The 24510-nt window shown below is 40.2% G+C and overlaps 1 protein-coding gene across 3 annotated transcripts in view; it reads left to right on the top strand.

Annotated features, from left to right (window-relative positions):
* The first annotated feature begins 1200 nt into the window (after positions 1-1200).
* nek7 (NIMA-related kinase 7) overlaps positions 1201-24510 on the top strand; it is a 179557-nt gene continuing 156247 nt past the window's right edge. The window contains exon 1 of one of the 3 annotated variants that reach the window (XM_078218147.1): positions 1201-1362. The gene's annotated coding sequence lies outside the window, so the exon portion shown is untranslated. Of the gene's footprint in view, positions 1363-1867; positions 1998-24510 lie in introns of those variants that run through there. The other 2 variants (XM_078218149.1, XM_078218148.1) reach the window with 2 other exon arrangements.

The following is a 24510-nucleotide window of genomic DNA, read 5'->3' on the forward strand; positions in this document are numbered from 1 at the left end:
ACTGGAGTGTGGCAACTAGGGGATTTTCACAGTAACTTCGTTGCAGTGTTAATGTAAGCCTACTTGTGACACTAACAAATAAACTTTAAAAACTCTGGTCCTGGATTCTCCCATGAGGGGAGAGGTCTTACTGAAAACCTATGTCTTTGCCCAAGCCCTTTGACTTAAAAATCTCTGTATGAAGAAGTCTTACAGACTTAAAAGTTAACTGATTCTCTCATCACAGATGCTGCCAGACTTAGTGGTTGGAATTTTACTGTCCTGCCCACCAAGGGAAAAGGAGCGCGCAAGGCGCAGAACATGGAAAGGTCCATTGACCTTGGGCAGGCAAGTGAGGCCGTAAAATTCACTGACTTTTTCCAGCATTTCGTTTTTTTCATCTTTGAGTGTGGCTGGATGTTGTATTTTATTTGTCACTGTTCCAGTGAAGTACCCTGGGATGTTTATTGCCTTCAAGGTACCACGTAAATAGAAGTGATATAAAATTTGTCCCTTTTTATTCATAGCTTTTTTGGATGAACTATGTGTTTTATTGCAGTCTTGGCTGTTTCTACTTTGACAGTTGCTCTCTGCAAAATTGCTTCTCAGTGCCAAGCCTCGTTGGTGTTTCTGTAATCGGTTAAATTAGTTGATTGTCACAAAGGATCAACTATTCTGTCAGGGCGATGTTATATTCTCTTTGGGATTGGAGGTGTGGAGCTTTATTGGCACGGCTGTGGAGATGAGCTAGGCTCGACATATAACGCGCAAGTATCAATACTTTTCCACTAATAGATGACAATAATAAATCAAAGAGAGGACTGAGAGCATCGGCAGTCCAAAAAAGCAGGAGAAAGCAATGCAATGAGTTTGCTTAAGCAGCACCTCCACAGGTTGAGCAACTGTTCAGAGGCTGAGCACGTTCGGTGGATGCACTGACACACGCGGGGTTAAAACATTCCATCTCCCCCCCTTCCCTGACGCGCTGCAATCACGCCACGCCCCACCTTCCACACGCGCTGCAGCCATGCACCCTGCCCCGCGCGCTGTTGTCACGCCCCGCCTTCTCCTATCCTCGCGCTGGAGTCACGCCCCATCCCACTACAGTCACGCCACGCCCCCCCTCTTCCGCGCGCCCCTGTCACGCCCCCTCCTTCCACTGCGCTGCAGTCACGCCACGCCCCCTGCCCGTGCCCCCCCACTCCTCCGTGGCCTGCGTGCGTGTGTGTCCCAGGGAATGCTGGGAGGTTGCAGCCAATGGCGGCAGCGCAGTCTCCGTATTGACATCAGCGCGCGAGCCTGAGCTCGAGCCGCCGCACACACTTCGCCGGCTAAAAGCGGCGCCATCGCCACAACCCGCACAGCGGCAGCTGCCACTTCCTGGTAAGGACATGGATCTGGGAGGCTATCAAAGATGGGGAGGGAGAGGGAGAGGGAGATTAGGGCGGGCGGATGGCGTCGTCTCATGGTCGCGGAGCTTCTTTCCCACCGCCCGACCATGTTCCTCCGGCCTAAGTTTGAAATGACCGTCCCGCCTCCTGTCCTCCGAAGCCCGGTTAGGGGGGAGGGTGAGTTTTTCCCCTTATGATTCAGGGCCGAGCCGGTTCCGCACCGCGACATGGAACTCGCTGTCGGCCCCGGCCGGCTGCAGCCTCTCCGGTCACGGTCTCTGCCTCAGTGAGTGCACGGTAACCAAAGCGCTGGTGCTGCTGCGGGAGAGTCAGCGCCGCCAGCCCGAGGAGCAACCAAACCCGCTGGCAGCGCAGCTCCCGCCCCTCTCCCCCTGCGACTGGCCGCCTGCCAGCTCTGCCAAGCAGACTCGCCCTGGGGATTGGCTGGCTGGCCTGTCACTTGTTGGATAGGGCTCGCTGTCAGACAGTAGCAAGTTGCTCTGATTCGAAAGATAAAAGTTGTTGTCACCGGGTTTGTGCAATGAGTAGGTTCTCCGAATGTGATTGAAAGAAAATTCTCAGTATTTCTGCTTCGTTTTGTCGTTCGTCGCTTCTTTCAGCTTAAAGGTAGTTGTTATTGTGCTCAGTGGGTCTTCTTGACGAGTAAGCTTTTCACATTTGTGAAAATATAACTTAAGTACCAGCCAAGTGCTTGTTATATTTCAAGTGTGAGCGAGAATCATGGAATCCCGACAGTGCAGAAGGCGACCATTCGACTCCTGCACCGACTCTCTCTGACAGAGTATCCTACCCAGGCCCTATCCCCGTAACATTTCCCATAGCTAATCCATCTGACTTCAACATCTTGTGGAGTTGCCGGCATTGGACTGGGGTAGGCACAGTAAGTAAGTAGTCTCTCAACAGCTTGAAAGTTCAACAGGTTTATCTGGTAGCACGAGCTTTCAGCGCTGCTCCTTCATCCGGACTTGGGATACTAAGGGGACAATTTAGCATGGACAATCCACCTAACCTGCACGTCTTTGGACTGTGGGAGGAAACCGGAGCACCCGGAGGAAATCCATGCAGACACGGGGCGAACTCCAGGTAGTGACCCAAGGCCGGAATTGAGCCCAGGTCCCTGGTGCTGTGAAGCAGTATACTAACCACTCTGTCACCCTGTGGCCCTTACACTTTTGGTTAAGTGATGGGAACTTCATGAATAATTGATCCAAATGGCCACTGAACCATTCCTTTCAAAAACACTTCACACACACGGTGGTTTGGGTCTGGAATGCACTGTCTGGAAGTGTTGGAAGCAAATTCAATTGAGGTATGCAAGTAGATATTAAATGATTACCTGAAACAATGTGCAGGGGTATGGGAGCGAAGATGGGAAATGGAACTCAGCCATAATGCTTGTTTGGAGAGCTGGTGTGGACACAGTGGGTCAAATGGCCTCCTGCACTGTAACAATTCTGTGAAGTTTGGAACTTTTCTGTATATTAATGCTAGGTCAAATGCTGATTGTAAAACTGGAATGGATAGACGGGTCAGCCATGATCTTGCGGCACAAAACCCAAGGGGCTAAATAGCCTCCCTCTGTTTATTTGTGCAATTTCTTGATTTAAATGTGCATTCGTCCACCACTTTCACATTCTGAGCATATCAATGATCTGTTCAAGACATGACATGGCACAAAAAATTAAGAAAACTAATTAATTGTCCTTTTTTTTTGAAAAAAAAAAATCTGTTGCTTCTGATAGAACATTAAAAATCTTGACATTAATTTCCAGTTTCCAAAAAGCATTTGAGTAATGCTGTAGATTATAGTTACTCTAGTTAAATAATATGAGCTTGCATCACCCATTTATATGGGGGCTGGGGGCAGAGATGGCAGCTGATGTTCCTCAACTGGCTGAAACGGCCAATAATTTGTCTCTCTCAGCATGGACAATAATGTTATCCCATAATTTGATCTGGGAAGTTTGTTTTTAGGCTACCTCTTCAGGTATTGTCAAACTATGTTTTAATCCCTTTTGATCGTCTGTTATTTTTAAAAACTTTACTTTCAGACTTGGTCTTCATCTTGAAGCTTTGTGAATCCTGTTTTTAACTATATCCTTGATGCCATTATTGAACTATTTTGCTATGTGAACTGTGCATCTGTACTCGTCCACTGCTAAAGATTTGTGCAATTTTCTGGTTGTAATGGTAGATTTTCCAGGTCATAATTGGATGCCTTAATGGGAAATTTATACATGTTGTTAACAGTCAATTTATTATGTATTGAACCGGTAAGGCAATCATATTACCCACTCCTATTAGGTTAGAATTAGGTCTGCCAGAATTAGGTTATTTAACTTTACCTCGCAAACCATTCATTCAGTGACCTATTTGTAAACTTAGAAATCATTGTATTAACTTGAGTACTGTACATTGTTCTTGCAAAGATCATTGCAGATATGAGTCATTCTTTGCATGAAGAAATGCTTTGAACAATCTTGTTACATTTTATTGCTTTGTGACTGTTGACCTGAAGTTATGTTTTAATTTGGAATGGAGCTTAAGATACATTTTTCAATTTTCCTTTGTATTTTGTAAGCTTATCTATTATCCTTTTAATAGCCTGATGTCATGGTTGAAGAGATTTTGTTCCCATGTAATTCAATTCTCTGATATGTGCCATTATTCTTCTGGGACTCAGTGCCTACAAGAGTGGCAGCAGAGGTCACAGAAGATTCCAAGTCACAGAATTGTTGCAACACAGGAGGTGGCCATTCTCAGTCCGCTGCGTCTGTGCCAGCTCTCTGATACCTATTATTTCCTGATTCTCTCTCTCTCTCTCTCTTTCCCCCCCCCCCAACTGAAATTTGATCAACTATTTGAAAAGGAAATTGGATGGGCACTTCAGAGAAATGAACTAGCGGGGCAATGGTGATAGTGGTGGAATGGAGCTGAATGGAATGCTCTACAGGAGATGGCATGGACCAGATGGGCCAAATAGCTTCATACTCTGTTGGAATGACTTTGTGATTTTAAGATACAAGTGTTTAGCCTTTTGACTCTATTACAACCTACTTCCAGCGCTTGAATGTTTTTTAGTGACGAGATCAAATACAATGCTTGAATTGCCAACCAACAGCTTTATAAAGGCCTTGGACCTGTGTGCTCCTCATTTATCAACATCACTCCGTATTCTTATACAAAGGAAAATATGTTAGATACTTGGAGCACAAACAGAAAATGTTGGAAATACTCAGCAGATGAGGTAGTGACTGGAGAGACGAGCAGAGTTGACAGCCTGATTTTACTGTGATGGTGATAGTGAAGCTGTCAGTGTTTGCTATCAGTCTTACAGTGAAATGCCAGCAGTTTCAGGACTACGTGTACTATAACGCTGCTCTAGAGAGTTTGCTCTTGAACTCTGACATTAAAAGGAAAAATATGGTAGTGTTGGGAAGTTTCCTCACCACCACTAATAGTGCTAGTTTTTCCAGGTGGAAAATTTCCTCTGTTTGTGAATAGCTAATAAGGACACTGGTACTGGAGGATAATGTCAGCTGTCAGAATGATTTAAATATTTTTTTAAACTGATCCTATGTAGATTTATAAACTTTCTGTTTGCAAACAAGTGATATGTGCAAATATGCTGCAAAAACTGAGTTCTGACGGATTCTGTGGGTATAGTGCTGAGACTCCACCATGAACTCCTAAATCCAAGCCAATTCAATTACCATAATTGGAACTAAAAAAATGTTAGAAATGTAAGCAAGGAAGGATGTGGGAAAGCCATCCTGCCTTTCACCCTATCACCATCTTTTTTGTTTCATTCGCACTTGCCCATTTCTCGTCTCTATCATCGTTCTCTGAAACCTTTCAGCCTATCCTCTAATGAGTTGTAAAGTTTGCAAATGATACAAAGATATGTAGAGGGAGAGATTGAGGTCATGTACCAACTGACTCAAGAACAGCTTCTTCCCTGCTGCCGCCAGACTTTTGAATGGACTGACTACCTTGCATTAAGTTGATCTTTCTCTACAGCCTAGCTATGACTGTAACACTACATTCTGCACTCTCTCATTTCCTTCTCTATGAACGAGATGCTTTGTCTGTATAGTGTGCAAGAAACAGTACTTTTCACTGTTAATACATGTGACAATAAATCAAAGTAGGTTGTATTGAGAAAGCAGGGGGGGCTGCAGAATGACTTGGACAGGTTAGGAGAGTGGGCAAAGAAGTGGCAGATGGAATACAGTGTGGAAAAGAGTGAGGTTATGCACTTTGGAAGGAGGAATGGAGGCATGGACTATTTTCTAAATGGGAAAATGTTTAGGAAATCAGAAACACAAAGGGACTTGGAAGTCATTGTTCAAGATTCTCTTCAGGTTAACGTGCAGGTTCAATCGGCAGTTAGGAAGGCAAATGCAATGTTAGCATTCATGTTGAGAGGGCTAGAATACAAGAGCAGGGATGTACTTCCGAGGCTCTATAAGGCTCTGGTCAGACCCCATTTGGAGCATTGTGAGCAGCTTTGGGCCCTGTATCTAAGGAAGGATGTGCTGGACTTGGAAAGGGTCCAGAGGAGGTTCACAAGAATGATCCCTGGAATGAAGAGCTTGTCATATGAGGAACGGTTGAGGACTCTGAGTCTGTACTCGTTGGAGTTTAGAAGGATGAGGGAGGATCTTATTGAAACTTACAGGAAACTGCAAGGTCTGGATAGAGTGGACGTGGAGAGGATGTTTCCACGAGTAGGAAAAACTAGAACTAGAGGGCACAACCTCAGGTTGAAGGGATGATCCTTTAAAACCGAGATGAAGAAGAATTTCTTCAGCCAGAGAGTGGTGAATCTGGAACTCTTTGCTGCAGAAGGCTGCGGAGGCCAGGTCATTCAGTGTCTTTAAGACAGAGATAGATAAGTTCTTGATTGATAAGGGGATTGGGGTTATGGGGAAAAGGCAGGAGAATGGGGATGAAAAAAATATCAGCCATGATTAAATGGTGGAACAGACTCGATGGGCTGAGTGGCCTAATTCTGCTCCTATGTCTTATGGTCTTTAACTATTTCAATTGTTGTACCTTTCATTTTGCTTTGTGTGTGATACTTTGCACTTATTTGCATTGATTTAATCTGCCACTGTTTTGCCCACTTGCAAACATCTCAGTCCTTCTCTAGAATACTGTTTGCTATCTCTGACAATTTGTTGCCTGCAAACTTGATGGCCGTTCATGTCTTTCTGAACATAAGTTGGTAATGTAATCAGAAACATGGGGGCCTAATTTCGGACGACATTTCATAGTTGGTTTAACATTTATGAAATTGAAATCTTTGACAAATGCTGCACTTTTGCTTTGCTAATCAGATTTGCTTGAAAGTTTGTTACCCCAGAGTTGACACCTTGTTTAAAAATAATCTCATAGTAAAACTAGAAATGAACATTTGTAACAGATGCTGTAAATAGGTGTATATTAACATTTTCAACACAGACACCTTTTCAGAAATTCATTGCAATTGCATCTAAATCATAGACTAGAATTACAAATATGTACAATATATGCTAATGCCTGTGCTCATCTATGTTCAATGTACTTCTGCAGCACAGATGTTTTCCACTATTGTAATATGGTAAATGCCTTGATGTATGATAAGAGGAGATAAAGATTTCACACTTTTCACTGATTGTGTAAATTGCACAGTAATACAATATTTACTTAGCTTTATCTCTCACTTTGTAAAACTTGCTCTTTAAGTAACTCCCCAAGACTGCAACATACCAGTTTTAAAATGCCCTCCCATTCCTCTACCTCCTATGGATTTTCAGTAATTACTCAAGATTTGTTTTATTGTACTGAGCACTTTTCCTAAGCTTTGTTCTTTTTCTCTGCTTGTTATCCCAGTAAGTTTATGGCAGCTGCAATTGCTATCATCCCTGCCTTTGAGTCAGGCTGCTTTAATGACTTGGAAATGTAATTAAGGTTGTCATTTCAGTGTTATACCAATAAAGAGTTGAATTGTTGGAGTTGCCACTTTTTGACTAATATTAAACCAAGGCTGTGATGTAGATGGCGTAGACATAGCATGTGAATGATAGAGAAGTTAATTAATTCTGCCCAACAACATAGGATCTATGGACTTTTATACAAAATTCAGAGTGCAGTTGACCTTGCATTTTTATTCTGTAAGTTGTTAAGGAGACCTGCATTTTGCAGTGTGTTATAATTACTGAAATGTTAATTGTGCACCCTTTTTATTATACATGTCTATAGTTATGAATTATGATTACTTATCATAGAATCATAGAAATCATAGAAACCCTACACTGCAGAAGGAGGCCATTCGGCCCATCGAGTCTGCACCGACCACAATCCCACCCAGGCCCTACCCCCACATATTTACCCGCTAATCCCGCTAACCTACACATCCCAGGACTCTAAGGGGCAATTTTTAACCTGGCCAATCAACCTAACCCGCACATCTTTGGCCTGTGGGAGGAAACCGGAGCACCCGGAGGAAACCCACGCAGACACGAGGAGAATGTGCAAACTCCACACAGACAGTGACCCGAGCCGGGAATCGAACCCGGGACCTTGGAGCTGTGAAGCAGCAGTGCTAACCACTGTGCTACCGTGCCGCCCCCACTGTGCTACCGTGCCTTTAAGAAATATATTCCTTTCATTTCTTGTCGGGGCTATGCTTAAAATTCAGCTCTGTTTTACATTGCTGAATTATCTGCACTAAGCAACTCGCATGCTGAGAATGCAGGCTGATCGATTTTAGCTAGGGATATGTTTGTTTTTATCTGAATTAGTGCATTTTTGTTTTTTTGGTTTTTCGTTTGGGTTTCAGATTTTGATTAGATTGCTTGAGTTAAGAAATGAATCTTATTATGTTTGAGTATTTGTGATGGGTAAACTGTATTGTTAAATTGTTTGTTTTGATAAAAACTTTGTAGTGTGTTAGTAGAATCACACTGGACTGAAACATCTTATCCTCACACTAATGCCAAAATAAAAAAAAACTATTGGGGCCGAGTTGGGCTTCATAACATACTCTGGGGTCCTAACATTATTTTGTTTGGATCGTCATTACAATTTGGCAACTGCCTGCCATGATGATTTTTGAATAAGCCAATTACCTATCTAACTAGATGGGTGAGGTTATTAGGTGCTATTCAAAGGACAGGAGGCCTTTTATAGTTTGTCGGCCAGCATTTTTTTTGTGTGAAACAGTTGTTCTGATCCTTTGTTTATTTGTTATTGGTGATTGCTTGCTGCGTACATGCTGACTGCTATGTTTGATGACCTCCCATTCTCCTTCCAACCTCCTTTTGTTTTTCAAGTTGTTGTTGCCACATCAGTATGCCAGGGAAATCTCATTATTGAGCCTGATAGTGAACAATTGATTTGGAAGTCAATTTGCCACAGGCATAGGAAATCCCACTTACCAAAGGCTTAAAGAAAAGTGATTAGCTCTGAATTGGAAGCAGAACTCCAGCCTCAGGTCCCAGGGAGAAGGACAGGCCTATGTGGAGGTAAACCTTGGCAGGTACTTTTACCCTAAATCACTAATTTTAAAGGAATAGTTTATGATTTATCATAGAAACCCCTACTGTGCAGAAGGAGGCCATTCGGCCCATCGAGCCTGTACTAACAACAATTCCACCCAGGCTATTTCCCCACAACCCCACATTTACCCCACTAATCCCTCTAACCTACGCATCCAGGGCCAATGCACCTAACCCGCATATCTTTGGACTGTGGGAGAAAACAGGAGCACCTGGAGGAAACCCATACAGACGGGGAGAACGTGCAAACTCCACACAGGCAGTGACCCAAGCTGAGAATCGAACTCGGGTCCCTGGCGCTGTGAGGCAGCAGTGCTAACCACTGTGCCACCCTTGTGTTTAAATTATGTTTTTATATTCTATTTTAGTTTTTCCAAATATCACTCAAACGGTTGATATACAAATGTTGCGGCTATGTTGTTATGCGCTCAGCTTTGCAATAGAACAAATTTGCATTTTAGAAAAAACTCTTAACTGTGGTCTAAGCAATGCTTTGTACAAATTCTTCATTATTTCTTGCCCACTGTCCTTATAAAATCCCAAATTCCTTTGACCTCCTGTATTGCTGAATCTACTTCTGGCTTTTAGGGAAATATGTATTTGAATATGTATGCCTCTGTTCAGTGGTCTTTCCATTACATTTATGCACCCAATCCTTGTTTTTCCTGCATTGCAATGGTGACTACATTTCAAAAGTAATTCATTTGGTGAATTACTTTGGGATGTCCTGTCCTGTAGTCATGTTTAGGATTTTTTTCTTCCAAAATGTATTACTTCACACTCCTGCACGTTAAATTGCATCTGACTTCTGTCTGCCTACTCTGCTAATCTCTCTACATCCTCCTGGAGTCTTTTATGGCCATCTTTTTGATTTGGGAAACCTCCTAGGTTTATGCTGTCAGCAAATCTGAAGACCGTATTTCCTATAATCAAAGACAAGTCATATGTCTGTACAAGTTGACAAGGCACTGATTCCTTGGAGTACAACTTCTATCCATGATACTATATTTCCTCCATAATGTTGTACCTGAACTTTCCCAACATTGCACATCGTTGACTACCTTGTGCTAAGGTGTTCATTTTGTTTAATTATCAACTTGATTTTGGGTTCTCAGAATTTTGCATACAACTGAGCCATTCTCTTTTAAGCTTGAACATGTTCATGGAATTCAACTCTGTTTTTAGACTTTTAAAATTTCTAAATTGAATATGAGTGAATCTCTTTCTAAAATTACAGTAGTGCAGATTTGTGGGATTGGATTCTCACCTTGACTGCAGAGTCAGAAATTGTTTGATGGATCAATTGCTTTTCCTCCCATTGAAATTAATAGAAAGGAAACGGAGTAGTTTCTGTGAAGGCCTTCATCAGATTTTACTTTGCATCACTGAGATGAGACTTAGCAACTGTATGGTAAAGATGAAAATGTAACCATGTATGAGCAGCTGTATCTCTCCCCATCCTCATTTGTCATCTGAGTCTGAATTAATGCAAATGAGGTGAATTAGGAAAAATTAAATCATCTAATTCAGATCTGCGTAGCGTTTGAGGTGACTTTGCTCTTTGCCCTCAATAATTAGGTAAGAATAAATCTTGCAGATTATACTAAGGTGGCATACCTAGATTGATGTAATTTTGAAGTGTTCCAGGTTTATGAAAATAAGTGCAGTCTCTGGTTTCTTGCATTTGTTTTGTATGATATATTTTGTTTAGTTGCTGTTTTGAGTAGATTGGCATTTTGCTAGTGCTTTTGGTTGACATCTTAATTCAGTTTTCACTTTTGAATAAAGTATAAAATACAAACAAATCTTTACAATAGAAGCATCATATGAAGTAAGTGCTTATTATCCTCCCCATTCTGCCTGGGCTAACAGTCTGCAACCATAACTTAATATACTAAAAAAAAAAGCTCTGTAACATTCCAAAAGTGAAATACTGCAGGTGCTACATATCTGAAATAAAACAAGCAAAAAAGCAGGCTGGGCAACATCTCTGGAGAGAGAGTTAATGTTTCAGGTAGAGATTACTATTCGTGTTGTGCTGAAAGTTACTGTCAGTGGATTCTGCTTCGTGTTGGAAAATGCACCGAAATTGAAGGTATATAGTTCTCCAAACAATGACCTATTTCTGAGAAATCCACATGGTAGGAATGGAATTTGACTTTTTCAGCCAATGTAAGTCAGTGACTCTGGCTATTGTGACTTATCCTGCACAGTGAACCCAAGATACATAAAGAAGAAGGTTGCAGTTTTGTTCTTGAAGTAGCTTGAGGACATTTGTTCCAGCATTGAACCATTCTTTAAAACCAGTGGTTCTATTGGATGAGTTGCCTGTTTTTGATAATTCTTTAATAGATTAATATGTGGTTATAATGAATATCAAACTATTTTAATTGTAACAAATCAGTTTAAGCCTTCTAGTTCATTCATTAAATAATGTTTGCATTGCGCAGACTTGTTAACTTCCATGTGTGTAAAGTAGGAATACAAATGTTTGAGAAGGAAGTTTTTTTTGCAAGTTTTAACACACTGCTCCTACAACTCAGATTTTTATTATTGTTGTTGAATGTTGTTCGAGATTATATTCCAAGATGAGATGGGTTATTATTCATCTTTAAAAACTCCATTATGCTGTTTCATTCACTTGTAAAATCTTTTAATTGTTTTGGATCAGTGTTATTGCTGTATAGGAATGAGAATTTCATACAGCAACCGGTAATGAATAAAAAGCCTGATCTGAATCAGACTATACTTGCATGTTCCAGTATATTCCCTCTGCCCATTGCAGAATCATTGTATTCTTATATTTTCCAAAGCCTTGCAATTTCAGTTTCCTTTGCATGCAATTGATATCAAAAAGGTAAAAAAAAAGTCAGCCTCTGTGGATTTACCACATCTTTTGAGACATCTGCATATTCACCAACACTTCGATTTGGGTTGAAATTCACTCTCTGTTCTTGCTTGTCTACACACCACGTGTGTTACTGTTTTGGGCATTTGCAGTTTAAAAATACATCCAACTTCTTGAAAAATGTCCAAATAAGCAGAATGGTGTTTCTTATCAAGTGTTTAGGATATTGAGGTTTTATTTTAAACCTGTTTTGTTTATTGTATCTGAATTAGCTCTTACTATCTTTATATTTTTTGTGAGGGAAAACCAGTTTGTCAGCCACAGTGCTAAAAGGACTTTCAATTTTAACTAGTTTGCCTAAACATTGTACCATGTAAACAATATTTGGGCTGTGTGTGTTTTGGAAGAACAGTTGTGACTTTAGTCTCACTGCAAGTAAACATGCATGCTCTCTCATTTTCATAAGGCAAATATTATTGTATATTGTGAATTGATTGATGTTGCACTACTCTACTGGCTGCTACAGATGACTTTTTTTTTGGAAACAATCAGTAGTGGCTGTGGCCCATGATGCACAACATATACATGCCAAGAAATCTTTAATATGAAGTGATGCCAAAAGAGGGATTCACTTATTCACGTGAATCGTTCTTGTTGAGTATATGATGTCTGTGATCTTGAAATTGTACATTTGCCTTGTAGCTCTATGGGGGGGGGGGGGGAATTTTTGATTTATCAGTGTGATTTAGTAAATCACTTCACTTATGAAGTGGAGTGTCATTCACTTGTGGAACTAAGTCTGTTTCTTTGGCATGGCACATCCAATATATTGCAGTAAGAGTGGTCTGGAAACTTTGTAATGTTTGTCATAAATCCTGCTGTTTTCTACCACTACACAATGTACATGCAAATGTTTTCAACATTCAACTGCCTCAGTGCAACAACTCAATAAGGTAAGGTATGTTCATGCTGCAGAATAGAACACATTCTACTTTTGGCACGCTGTGCTAGCATCAAGCATGACTGTGTCAGGTATGTTATAGGCATATATTGTGCTAAGGTCTCTCTCTCCACAGTCCAAATGATGCACACTAATTTAAATTAGAGAAGACTCCTTGATACATGAGTGACACATTCATATTTCCCACACCAGCAGCCTCCTTGTCTGTTGTTCTGGAAGATCTTTTGTTCACACATGATCTAGACTGCAATACTGATGATTTCCACCAGGAATCTAATGTATTAAGTGTTTTGTAAATTAGTTTTGTTTAGAGTCCAAGCTGATGCTGCCTTTTCAATTCATAATTTAAATTGTGTGGATTTCTGATGGGGCATAATTCTGTGGGGAAAAATGCATTGCTGCAGCCTGTGAATTTTTATAGATCCAACTAGAGCTTTTCACAACAGTATTTTACAGTGACGTAGCATGCGGGGAACGGAAGTGTACATTGCATTTGGGGAACTAGCTACATTAACTTGTATTAGAAATCTTGCACCTGTTTGCACTTCATGCTCATAAGCAACAATAACAACACCTTACATTTAAATCAAGTCTTTAAAGTAATAAATTGTCCCGAGGCATTTGGAACAATACCAAACAAATTTTGACACCGAGCCACAAAAGGAGATATTGGGCAGATGATCAAAATCTTGATCAGTGAGGTAGGTTTTTAAACCAAGCTGAAAGTATGAGAAAGGGGTAGAGAAATGGAGAGGTTTAAGGTTGAGAGCTAAGGACCTAGTAGCTCCAAGTATGGTTGCTAGTGGCAGACTGATTAAAGATCAGGGATTTATAGGCAGCCAGATGTGATTTCTATGATTTCTTCTATGAGATGTGTAACAGTCTAGAGTTCTTTGGTTGTATGATTGAAGGAGTTCAGAGAGAGAGGTGAGGACTTTGGAAGTTTGAAAGTATGGATGGTTTTTAAAATTTGGCAGACTGGGAGCCATTGTAGGCCAATACAGGGGAAACAGAATTGGCATTATTTGGAAAATGGACAGCAGAGTTTGGATGAGTTAATATTTATTGGAAGATAGGAGGCAAGAGAATGACTTGCTCAAATATTCAAACCTAGAGGTAACGAAGGTTCAGCACGGCGATTTCAGCTGAGGCAGGGGCATAAGTGAGCAATATTAAGGAGGTGAATGTGGTGGTTTTGGTGATGGAGCAGAGATATGATCAGCAGCTCATCTTGGGGTCAAATAAGTCTCTTAGTCCCTATTGTCATATTACTGACACAATTGTGAACTTTTGCTTTCATGTCACAATATAATTGTATTTTATGTGGTGGTTCTTTACATTGTCCAACTTGGCACTGCAAGGAAACACTAAAGCCCCACTTTTTCTGTCCCTGAAAAGAACTCTGTCTCCCGATTCACTTACTCCTGCACTGTCAAAATCCCAACTGCTGTTGAAACTTGCAACCTTGCCTTTGTTTTATCTAGACTTTGAGTCAACCCATTCCTGGTCAGTCTCTTATTTTCCAACTTGTATAAACCAAACTCATTCAAAACTCTGCTCGCCCATTTCCTCTGTGAATGCTGATCTACATTGGCTCCTGGTGAAGCAACACGTTGTGTTTAAAATTCTCACCTTGTTTCCAGATCCCTGCATGTGACCATATGTGTGGCGGTCCACTTCTTCCTCAGTGCTGACAATCTCCAGAAATCTCCACGTGACTTAAGTAAGAGATTCCACCTCTTAACACTGCCAAATTCAAGAAAAACCTGCATGCTGTTAAAGCCTAGTCCACCTTATTCCACTGCTACTGCTGCCAAAATTCTCTCTTTTCCCCCCCCCGTTGATGCAAAACTCCTCAAGATCTCTTTGCTTCGTGAATGTTGTTAAATACCTGGTATTTACCTCAATCTGGCACATGTTCTTTACCGCCTTGCTATTACCTGGGGTCACTTTTTTTAAAACAAAATGAATAAATTGCTATGTAGACCTAGAACTAAAGCTTGTAACATCCGTGGTCAAAATGTGCAGAATTTGATATCCAAAACTGAGAGATGTCAGAATATTTAATTCAACAAGTTATTCAGTCACTGTACAGCAGTGGAATTAATAATATGTCATCCTTTCCATGCTGTAACTTCCTTAAATTATATACACAGCTTTTCCTATCTCTCTCTGTCTGAAATTCCAAGAAAATCTGTTTATTTGTAAATGATTCTCAAGCATAATGTGTATTTGTTGGGGGTCTGATGAACAAACGTTGCACCTCCAGCTGATGGTCAGAGAAAACAACTTGATAAAATATCGCGTAGATTAGATGGGAAGCACCCAAAATCCACTTGGATTCAGGAAAGATTTGGCGAACATTGCTGTCAATTTTGCTCCCTTTGGAAAACAGACAAACAAGAGGTGTGGTGAGGATCTAGAACTTGCTGCCACTTGGAGTGGGAAGTGACAAGTTAAACATTTTTTTTTGTGTACTTATGCACGCAACTGCGAAATATAGTGAAGGTTTTGGAGGGTCACCAGAGAAGAGTGAACACAATATTGTATTAAAAATCTAAGTATAACACACAACTCTGTTATTTGAAATTTGTTTTTTTTTAAAGTGGGGGACAAGTTGGATTATGCACCCATCTGTTCTTGATAATTTGTATGTTTCAGATTCAGACAATTGTTCACAGAACATCATTTACTTGTGCAAATGTCTAATTGCCTTGCTCAAACAGAAATAATATTTGCATTTACTTGCTGTTTTAAAAAAAAGATTAATTTAAACCCTTTTGAGGAAACCAGTCAATTCCTGGCGAGCGAGCATTTACAATTACTATATTTTTGTTGAGCAATGGAGTGAAAAATAGAAAGATGACTTGGATTTTTTTCTTTTTGTTATGATGAGAATTCTGTTGTGCGTAATATTTTTTTAAAGCAGCCACGTTAATAATTGATCCAGCTGCAAAGGGAATTATTGTTACTTGGCTTTGAAGAAGTAGAATTTGCATGGCTGTCTTGGGTAAATATCTGAGAAACTTATTTTCGTATTTGTTCACTTGGGACATGCATTTCTCCTGCCCTTTGAATACGGCTCTTTGAACAGTAACTTGTCATGGGCAAAGTTGGAGGCAATCTATTAGTATATGAATAAAAAAGAGTACATCTGGTGCATATTTCCAGGTCTTATCACTTTGTATTAAATATGAATTTCCCTCCGTGGTATTGAAATTTGCAGTGTTAAGAACAGTTGCATTGCCCATTGTGAGTTGTAGTCTCAAAACTGTTTATTATTATAGTTGAACAAATGTTATAAAATGTGTTTACTTAGGGATGTCAAAATCAGTGTTGGATCACAAGCTGTGTTATTGAGTTTAAAAATAAGAATTTCTGGCTTTTGTATTTAATATTCTAAATGTATATTTGGGGGGGGAGGGGGGAAACAAATGCTCTCCACATAGTTATTTTGCACAAGTCTTTGTGTAAAAACTTGCATTAAAATATTCTTGTACACTTATCCAAATATTACTAAGATCCGAGATTGCTTTGCACGCGTGCTCTTCCTGCCCATTTGTACCTTGTGCAAATTGTGGGGGGGAAAAATCAAGAAACAAAGGTTCGCATTGTAATGAAGTTACTGTGAAATCCCCTAGTCGCCACACTCTGGCGCCTGTTCGGGTGCACTGAGGGAGAATTTCGCATGATCAATTCACCTAACCTGCACATCTTTGGACTGTGGGAGAAAACCGGAGCACCCGGAGGAAACCTACGCAGACGGGGAGAATGTGCAATCTCCACACAGACAGTGACCCAAGCCAGGAATCAAAGCTGGGTCCCTAGTGCTGTGAGGCAGCAGTGCTGTCCCTTAATTAAACTTCAAGGAGCAGAGAGAGCAAGAATAATACATTGTTTTATATCGTATAAATGTTCCTGCCCCTATAGAACATAACAATGGATGGAATGCTTGAATCCATGGGAGCACTGCTGCCTCTAAGTCAGCAAGTCTTAGGTCCAAGTGTCACGTTAGAGCCATGAACATGTACACCAAACTGGTTATGTCGTATGCAGGGAGTGTTGCATTTTAGAGATCTTTCAGATGAAGTGTAAAATGAGACCTGATCAACCCTTGCAGGTGGTTGTAATGATCTTCAGGGATATCAGGAGAGTTTGGCTTGTATGCTGGCGGGTAATTGTGTCTTGACCAGCATCACTAAAAGAGTTCAAAAGCAAAACACTGGTTGCTATATATTTGAAATAAATAAAATGTGCTAAAAATACTCAGCAGCCCTGACACGGTACGTGGAGAAAGAAATAGTATTATTATTTGAGGTCTGAATTTACATCACAGCCCTGAGTATTTCCAGCATTTTGTACATTTATTTCATTAAATGTGGTGTTCTGGTTATTCATCTAATTGCTGTGTTATCCGACATTACGAGAGTGACTGACCTTCCAAAGTACTCGAGACTGAAATGCTTTGGCATATCCTGAGATTGTGAAAGATCTACAATAAACAAACATATGACCATATGAGTTAGGAGTAGGCTTGGGTCATTTGGATCTTCAAGTTTGCCCTGCTTTCAATAAGATCACGGACTATCTGATTGTGGCCTCAGGTCCACATAGCTCCTTATTCCTGATAACCTTCGTTAACCTTGTCAGTCAAGAATTTATCTATCGACCTCTGAATTAAAAATATTCACCATTCTACAGGCAAGAGAATTCAAAAGAATTACGACCGCTTATTTGTAACTGTCTCCCTAGTTCCAGTCCCTCCTATAAGAAGAAATATCCCTTCACCATTCACCTTGTCTAATCCCCTCCAGCTCTTGTATGTGTCAGTAGGATCACACCTCAATATTTTAAACTCCAATGGATACAGGCCCGGCCAATTCATAAGATGACCCCATCCCACAAATCCCTGTCATAGTCGAGTGAATTTGGTAATCTTAAGCAATGCCACTGGAGTAGTAACTTGAAATAATGCACATCAATAAATAGTACTTGGGACAATAATGTTTACAGCATATTTGACTCCATGGTGATGTAATGTTATGAATGTTAAAAAAACAATTCACTAAATAGTTGTCAGTACACTGTTCCAGACTTTAGATTATACACGTGAGGACTACAGATTCTGAATCGGAGATAAAATTTAGTTCTTTGTCACAAGTTTTCTTGATGCAGCCTATCTGTTAGTTCTCTCACTCTATTTCCACGACTAAGTCAGTTTTTCTTGAACCTTCAGTTCCTGTTAAAACCCTGATTTATTTTCATGATTAGTTCATTGCTTTTTATCGTGCTTAGATATGTATTATTTTCATTTGCATGGTATGTTATTTAATTCATTGCAAAATTAAATGAAAATGTAAAAATATTTGGAGAACCATTAATCTCAATTTTTAAAAAAAATGTTTCTAGTTTGAGATGTACAGATTTCACAATCAGTGGTGTATACATTTTATGCAAGTTTGTTAGGTAGGATGGATTAGGATCATTGTTTCATTTGTGTCATGCTTTTCTGTTTGGTTACTGGCCACATTCATTGCAGTTTACTGAGTCAGATGTGAGCGTCTTTTTATTGAACGTGATTGCTGCAAACTTTAGGAAATTGACTGCATTGTTTTTTAGCAATGGCAGTGCAGAGTCAATATTCCAAAAGAAAAGGTAATGGATGTACTGAAAGCATTATTTTAAATGGCAATTTTCTTCGTAATCATTCTAGAATTGAATTATGATAAAGTATTTTTGAAAAGGTTACTGTTTGGAAGCCTGTTTTACGCCATCAGGAGGTGTTCAGGAGAGCAGCTTGCAAATCTATAGATAGTGATACCAGTCAGATTTGTCATGACTAGTGCAACTGTTGTGTTGGTCATTCTATGTTTGAGTGAAATTCAAACTGACTGTTTTATGTGAATTTTACTATACTTAGCTGGGCTGCTGAGTAATATAAGAATTATACTGAGAGGCCTTGAAAGAGCGAGTGCTTTGCAGTAACATTGAAAAAATTGCAGTGGGGCTTTGAGATGTGAGCTGGCTGAAATGAGTGGTGTGATGGCAGAGAAACAGCAAGTGAATTATAACTAGAGGAAACTTGATGAAGGATAGAGGTGACTTACAGTTTACAGGCAGGAATTTGAATTTCTTTTACCATGCAAAGTATTGCTGTTAGAGTTTTGGTTTTCACAAGCTTGATCAGCAGTTACAGAATGGTCTTTCACACTGCTTTTTTTATTGTTCAACATTACAGCTGCATTATTGATTAGTTATCCAGTTTCGTTGTCTGACCATATTTTTGTGCGTAATTTAATCATTTAGTTTCATGTTGTAAAAGCTGCACTGCCTGAGCAGGTGTTGGAGGGAGATTCAATTGAAGCATTCAAAAGGGAATTAGACTGTTATCTGAAAAGGAAGAATGTGCAGGGTTTTAGGGTGGAAGACTGTTATCAAGGAAATGGCTCCTTCGGAGAGCCTGTGCAGACATGATGGGCTGATTTTGCGCTGTCATGATTCTGTGCCCCAGTACATTAAAAAATCTAAATGGCCTGGAACAAACCTAGGAATTTTGGATGGAAGCACAAAAATGCTCAAAAGAAGAAAGATCATGTATTAAAATGTAGACTTCAAGGAATTAAGGCAGGTTGAATTTTGAATGCGTGATAGTTTGTTTTTCTTGACATACACACAGGGAACAGATTTATGTTTGTTTTGAATTTGTACAGCTTGGGGGATGCATTGTGAATATAGTTTTCCTTAACACCAGACAAATTTCTCTGTAAAAGCAGCAAAGTATGCACAAAGCTTCAGTTTTATTATGTGGACAGCTTAGGATGCTGTTTTGCAATTCCAATTCAACAGCATAGCTTTTTAAATCCAGGCACATGATTTTAAAGGGAAATATGATAAATTTTTACATAACTCCAAGTACTGACTAAACTTTTTAAAAGTGAGTGCAAGCATAACATAACTGTTTTATGAAATCTGATATACAATCAGTATAGAGTTACCTACTTATTTAAAAATGTCTATTTAATTCTGCATGTTTATTTCTTCGGAGGTCTCTGCAATCTATTTTTCTCTCAACGACACACTTTAATCCCTCCAATCAGATTTCCATCCCCACTATAGCACCAAAACATCATCTACCAAAGTCAGAGTGACCTCCTATTCATGCACAGAGAAGTCTCACAAACAGCAATGAAAGAATACTTAAGCTTTTTTTGGTCATGTTTCGAGAGGAATAAATATTGGCTAGATATAAGAAGAACTTGCTTGTTCTAATTGGAGTCATGCAGGGGGGAGATCTTTAACCTCCACCTGAGAGATTGAGTCGGGCCCTGGTGTAATGTCTTATCTGGAGGATGGCACCCCAGAGTGTAGCAGTCCCTTGGCGCGAAACTGATTATATGGCTAGATTATATGCTCTAGTTTTGAGGTTGGTCTTGAACACATGAACTTCTGACCCAGCAGTGAAAATGTTACTGTTGTGTCAAACCTGACTTGATACCATGGACGAGGAGGACTTATTTTACTTGGTTCCAAGCTAGTTTACTTTTCTCGCAACTTTCAACTGATGAGGACAAATCTGAGTAGCATTTTGGAGACCAGGGCTATGCTCTGCAGCCACGGCTGGTGCATCCATGTGGTTTCCATGAGCATCAGCCGAAGGAAATACAATTTGGCCTATTTGGTTACTTGGTTAATAATTTAATGCACCGAAGGTGTGGTTCAGGTGCATAGTTTGATCTCCTGCAATAGTGTATTGAGGAACATATGGGCTGTGTGCTGCACAATTTTGTCCATCAGAGACATCCTTTCAAAGCCTAAATAGATGAAGACTTGTACAAGTGGATGCAGTGAATAACTGATTGCAGATTGTAAGGTACAGTCTTTTTTTCAAAAACATATCTGGCTACTGCAGGAATAGTTCTCTCTGTATCTTCCTGCCACAAATATACTATCATTGGCAGACTGCGCTCTATTTGCAATTTCCATTAGTACTATCAGATAAATGTTTCCTCCAAATGTTTGCAAGAATGTCAACAGATGCAACAACTTGAGAAAAGTTGTGTTATAAATGAAAACCAATAAGACGTAGATCAACATTCTGGGAGTTACCATTGATCAGAAACTTAACCGGACTAGCCAGATAAATAACATGTCTACCAGAGGAGATTAACAGCGGTGAATAACTAGCCTCCTGACTCCACAAAGCCTGTTCACCATCCACAAGACACAAGTCAGAAGTGTAATGGAATACTCAACTTCCCTGGATGAGTGCAGTTCCAGTAACACTTGAGAAGCTTGACGCCATCCAGGACAAAGCAGCTTCCTGATTTCTACCCCTTCCACAAACATTCAATCCTTCCACTGCCGATGAATAGTGGCAGCCGTGTATATCATGTACAAGATGTACTGCAGAAACTCAGCAATGTTTCTAAGGAAGCAGCTTCCAAACCCACGACCATTACCATCTATAAGGACAAGAACAGATACCTCGGAACCCAATCACCTGGAGGTTTCCACCCAAGTCACTCATCACTCCTAACTTTCCTTCACTGGCGCTGGATCAAAATTGTAGAGCTCCCTCCCTAACAGCACTGAGTACCTACACCTCCGGGACTGCAGCAGTTCAAAAAGGAAGCTCACTATCACCTCAAGGGCAATAAGTGCTGGTCTAGCCAACGATGCCCACATCACAAATGAATGAATTTAAAAAGTGGGCTATTGCTTCTTAAAACCATGTTTATCTTTGGTACTATAAATCTTAAACTTAGCCCTTATTCTTTGTAGATATAAATGTGGTTCTTGGGCTGCTGTGTCCAGTAGGAGCCTTTTGGAACTTTGTCATGACAGCAACACTTGAGATAACCTATTGAAGACTGCATCCTTTGCTTAACTGCTTAAGAGCACATAGGTTAAGTGCTCTTGTGGAAAGCTGGAATTGTAATAGCCTGGCTCCCCTCTAAGTGTGTATTTTGCCTGGAAAATCCTGGATCATTTGATGCCACTTTTGATCTGTTTTTCAAGTTATCTGTTTGCAGTTAAAAGACCAGTGGTGAGTGCTGATTGAGATGCAGAAAAACAATATTTAGAGGTATCTATCTTCAGTTGTTAACATTTATATTGGGTGTCGAAGTAAATATGCAGCTACATCTGTGAAATTCATTTCTGTCACACTTTTAAAGATCAGAGTTTTTCAAAGAAATCCTGTGTTTGAATGCAACCAATAAATCACAGGTTATCTTTTCGACTTAATTGGAATGGGGACCAATGAACACTTTCAATTTGAGTCTTCAGTTTAATGCCATACTACTTTCAGACAAGATAATGGAGTCAATCAAAGGCAGAAGGGTGGCATGATGGCACAGTAGTTAGCACTGCTGCCACATAGCACCAGGGGCCCAGGTTTGATTCCCGGCTTGGGTCACTGTCTGTGTGGAGTTTGCACGTTCTCCCTGTGTCTGCATGGGTTTCCTCTGGGTGCTCCAGTTTCTTCCCACAGTCCAAAAGATGTGCTGGTTAGGAGCATTGGCCATGCTAAATTCTCCCTCAGTGGGTGTATGGCGACTGAGGGATTTTCACAGTAACTTCATTGCAGTGTTCATGTAAGGCTACTTGTGACACAAATAAAGTTAATAAACTAAGATTATGTTTAAACCAGCAGCAGGCACACGTTATGAACCACCAGACATAACTTGATGAAATCAGTCTCAAGGTCGTAGAAACCTCGTACCTTATGTATTCTGTAGGGATTAAATTATTGAAGATATCCCTGTACACATCCAGCAAACAACTTTAAGTTTATTTATTGTTGTCACAAGTAGGCTTACATTAACACTGCAATGAAGTTACTGTGAAAGTCCCGTAGTTGCCACACTCCAGCGCCTGTTCAGGTGCACTGAGGGAGACTTTAGCATGGCCAATACACCGAACCAGCATGTTTTTCGGACTGCGAGGAAACCCGCGCAACATACAGATTCCGCACAGACAGTGACTCAAGCTGGGAACTGAACCCAGGTCCTTGACGCTGTGAGGCAGCAGTGCTAACCACTGTGCTGCCCCTTGGCCTTGGAGACACTGATTTGGAGATCAAAGATTTTGGCAGCACTTGAGAATTTGTTTGCTGTAGTCTGGATATATTATTTGTGGGCAACCAGTGCTTCTGTGCACAATGCTGGCTGAATGTTCTTGCCACCCTGTTGTAAGAATGGCTCTGCTGTAAGCAACTTTCTCTGGAACTTTCTCAGGGCAAGTGACATCATGATGCAAAAGCACCCTAAAGAAGAACCTTACACATTTCTGCATTGTAGGCCATTTCCTCATAGGAAAGCAGTGCAGCCAACTGACTCGTGGAGGCAGACACTGAAACCTAGGTCAGCATGCTTCAAGGGCCACCTATATCAAACTCGCAACACCTGAGATGCCCCGAGGAAGGCCAGAGATAGTGCATGTTGATGTTCGGGGAACTTCTGCAGCCGCACTGTCAGTTCAATTCCGCATGGGATTCTTCCGTCATGAGAAAATAATGATATCACTTAACGCTTGGAAATACTTGAAAAAGGAGGGGCCTTCCATGAATGATACTTTTATTCGAATCTGCTGTTTTAATTCCAGAACAAAAGAGAAATATTGTTACATTTGCAAAAATAGCAAGTGTGGGAAGTTTAGTAAACTGATTTTTCTAACTGACATTTCTATTTAACTGGGCGAACGGAGGGCGGGGTTGGGGGTGGAAATCACTGAAAAAGCTGCATCATGTTTGATGTGCCACTGTGCTGCTGAGCATGTTAAAACATGATATAAGTTTAGAACTGCTTATGTAAATATGTGGGACATACATAGAAGCTTCTACGTGTACAACATTTCAAGATCTGTTTTCGTATTTTGTCTGAAGAAATTGCAAACTTAGTATCATGCATTGTCAGAATAGTGTTTTTGTTGGCATTGTCCTAATTTCAAGTGTTGCTTTACTTTGCATTCAGTCTGAATTGTTTTTAAGCTCCTTGGGTGTTTCAAATCATTAGAGTTTCCAGGGCCTCTGCGATCTAATTTGATTTGATGTATCTTTATACTCCTGATTCTGTGTACATCCAATTCCCTGTGATGACATTCTTCTCTTAAGTGATTTCTCTTATGATGTGGTTGAGGCAGAGCTTTACATAAGTGCTAGAAGGTTTCAATTACATCACTGAAATTAGAAAAATGTGTCTGCAATCCAGGTGGCCAAGTTAGCATCAAGTTTTTCTGGTCAGAGAAATACAAAAACATGAATTTATCATAGTTTTTAATTGAGAGAAGTGGGAGTCGGTAGTAAAATTGAACCAGTTCACTAGATTTTGTTTCTTTTCGGTGTTGGCTGTGAAGTTGTAGCTTCAAATTTAAGAACAACTAGGTGTTGTGGGTTGAGATTGTAAGTTAAAAGGAGTTACTTCATTTCAGTCTTCAAAGTCCCATTTAAGTAACTGTACTGTGATTGTATTAGACCAAAGTCCTGCATTTTTATTGTTGAGCAGCAGACTGGCCAGCATTTGTTGATTTCTGCACCTTATATTAACTCGTAGCACATATAATTAGCACATGCGACATGTTAACTCATCTTAAAAATATACATTTGACAGCTGTTGCAGATTGAGATGAGTGGAGGTGTTATCCTTTTTATTTGTGGGTTAATGGTGCCTGCGGCACAGGTATTTTTTAAAAAAGCAACAGGATTGTATAGAATACATCAGAGATATTAAATGTTTTCTTCTGTAAGCCACAAATATAATGTGACTG

Source organism: Mustelus asterias, chromosome 8 (genome assembly GCF_964213995.1).
Source record: "Mustelus asterias chromosome 8, sMusAst1.hap1.1, whole genome shotgun sequence".
NCBI classification, from domain to species: Eukaryota; Metazoa; Chordata; class Chondrichthyes; order Carcharhiniformes; family Triakidae; genus Mustelus; species Mustelus asterias.